Source organism: Ipomoea triloba, chromosome 3, assembly GCF_003576645.1.
Source record: "Ipomoea triloba cultivar NCNSP0323 chromosome 3, ASM357664v1".
Taxonomy (NCBI): domain Eukaryota; kingdom Viridiplantae; phylum Streptophyta; class Magnoliopsida; order Solanales; family Convolvulaceae; genus Ipomoea; species Ipomoea triloba.
In genome coordinates, this window is record NC_044918.1 from 31,151,655 (window position 1) to 31,155,007 (window position 3,353).

Sequence of the window (3,353 nt, forward strand, 5' to 3'; positions counted from 1 at the left end):
TGTAAATTAAAGTATATGATATTACAATTTCTATTCGTACTACAATTGTACATTAAAATATGATAATACAATTCCTAATAAAATATATTTTTCCCAACTTTCCCATTCGTAATATAAATCTAGATTATAATTACTAATCGTTATAATACAGTACATAAATTCCCCTGCAACGTAAACTATATAATTAATAAAACAAAATCCTCAATTTTAACTTCACGCCCAAAACACTCATATACAATTAAGGTTTGCGTAATATTGTAAAGTATATGGTAATACAATTCATATTTGTACTACAATTGTACATTAAAATATGGTAATACAATTCCTAATAAAATATATTCTTTCCTACTTTCCTATTTGTAATGCAATTCTAGATTAAAATTAATAATCGTAATAATACAGTACAAATATTTCCCTACAACGTAATTTATACTCTCGGTAATTCATAATCTTGAATAAAATACATGTTGTTATTTGACTATTAAAATTGCCTTACAAATACTCTCAAAAGCAAAGAACAATTCTACTATGAATATTTTCTATTCTTTTATGCTATTTCTCATATTTCTCTTTATTGTTTATTATTATTATTATTATTATTATTATTATTATTATTAGGGAAAATGTACAAATAGGCCATTGAACTATTTGGGGATGTCAATTAAGCCATCGAACTCCAATAAACTTCAAATTCATCCATGAACCTGTAAAAAAAAGAGCAATTAGCCTTTTTAACAAGTTACTAACAGGTTTTTGCTAATTGGGACGTCATTGGGATGCCAAGTGGATTTTTTATTTTTTATTTTTATTATTATTATTATTTTCCTACTAAGCATTTGACCCAAAAAAAAACAAAAAATAAAAAACAAAAAAAACTAAGGATTTGACCCTCAACTATAGCTTCTTTATTTAATTTTACGCTTTTTCTCTCTTTCGCGATTGTTTGTGGTATTTGTGATATTTTTGAATAAGAAAATTATGAACATGAAGGTAATAAGGATGATGAAGAAAATTTCAAAAATATCGCAAATATCACAAACAATCGCGAAAGAGATAAAAAGCGTAAAATTAAATAAAGAAACTATAGTTGAGGGTCAAATCCTTAGTGTTTTTTTTTTTTTTGGTCAAATGCTTAGTAGGAAAATAATAATAACAAAAATACAAAATAAAAAATCTACGTGGCATCCCAATCAGCAAAAATCTGTTGGTAACCTGTTAAAAAGGCTAATTGCTTTTCTTTTACATGTTCATGGATGAATTTGGAGCTTATTGGAGTTCGATGACTTAATTACTATCCCCAAATAGTTCGATGGCCTATTTGTACCTTTTCCCTTATTATTATTATTATTATTATTATTATTATTATTATCATTATCATTATCATTATCATTATCATTATCATTATCATTATTATGATTATTAGTATTATTGTTATTATTGTTATTATTATTATTATTATTATTATTATTATTATTATTATTATTATTATGCATGTAAGTCATCAAAATATATTGGTGTAGCATTCCAATCACCTTTAACTTAGAGGTTAACTGTAATAATAGGTCAAATAGAGTTAATTGCACTTTTGTTTTTTTGTTTTTTTGTTTTTTTTTTAAGTTCAGGTGTCTAATTGGAGCTTTTTTCTAGTTCGAGGGCTTACTTGCACTTTCATGAATAGTTCAAAGGCTTATTTGACTCTTATCTCAAAATATTAAAATATTTAGTTTCTGTAATTAATAAATAATGTGCTAGTTACAACTACTAAACTTTTAAAATATTATTTACCTTCAATTTATAAATTATGTACCTACAATTAATATATTATGTACATTCAATTTATTTATAGGTACAAAATGCCTTAACTAAATATACATAATATGTTAACGGTATGTACATAACGTGAATGTTGTTTTAGACAAAAGTCCACAATATAATGCAAGGTGGACCCTTGTCCATGGTATAATTTGCCTACATGTTGTACCTACCAATTGTTATACAGTGGACCATAGTTCACACATTTGTGTAAACTATGTTCTAATACGACGTTGTTTCTTTTAATTAAAAGAAACGGTTACCGTTACTGTGAACAAATTGCGACGTATCACATTACAGATATGTATATTATCAAATGAACTTGTAGTAGAATTAAAATGATACTTTAGTGTCGTTATAATGAACATATTGCATGTATAAAATGAAGGTGAATAGCAAAACTCATATATATAGATATTAATGGATTTAATTAATCCGGGTAGCCCGAATCAATAAACCGAATAAGATTATAGGGGGTATGACAAGTAACGGATCAAAGTGTACCTCGGAGGTATTTTATATATTGGATAAAGGATGAAGCTATTACAAGATTGTGTAATAATAGGATCAGACAAGAATGTCGTTAGGACAGAGTATGAAGAAGATGTCTCAATAGGACAATGTTGCATGTTTTTATACTAATTCCTAGGCCTAACCGCTCGGAGAAAATCACTCTAACGGCCTAGGACCGCGTCTTGCACCGGGAAGACCGCGTCAAACCACGACCCCGGGGTCGAATCATGGGGCGGGGTTGCCCATGAGTCGACCCCGAGGGGTCAAGTCATGGACCGAAGTCGGCCAAGTCGACCTCGAGGGGTCAACTTGGCCCCCTACGGCCGAGTCGTGTGGGCCCGGGTTGGCCCTCTATTTCCGCTCCGGGGCTGACCCGTGGTAGACCCGGGTAGTATTTATCCATCAGATATGTATATTGTCAAATAAACCTGTAGTAGAATTAAAATGATAATATTCTAGTGTTGTTATAATGAACCTATTGTATGTATTAAATGAAACGGAATAGTAGAGCTTATGCAAATAGATATATTGTCAAATGAACCTGTAATATAATTAAAATGATACTTTTGTTTTGCTATATAATGAACCTATTATGTGTCTAAAATGAAACTGGATTATAGAGATATTAAATATAATTAAAATGATACATCAACGTCACTATAAATTTATAATGAAACTAGTGTGTGAAAAATGAAACTAAAATCAGAGCTCATACAACATTAACGAATTAGGAAAATGGTAACAATTTTTTTTTAAAGAATTAAATTAAAATGATGTCGTTTTATTTCATTGTCCACACTATTACATAGATCATGATCCACAATAAAATTTGCATTTACCTACTCTTAATTTTATTTAGTGTATTCATATGAATCATATGTATATTTATCATTTTCTTATTAAATAATTTTTTTGGAAAAAAAAAAAGAAGAAATTTACAGGGACTAGACACCAGAGTTTTGGCTCAAGGCTGTAATCAACACCGAGAAGCAATTTAAAAAAAAAAAAAAAAAAAAAAAAAAAAAAAA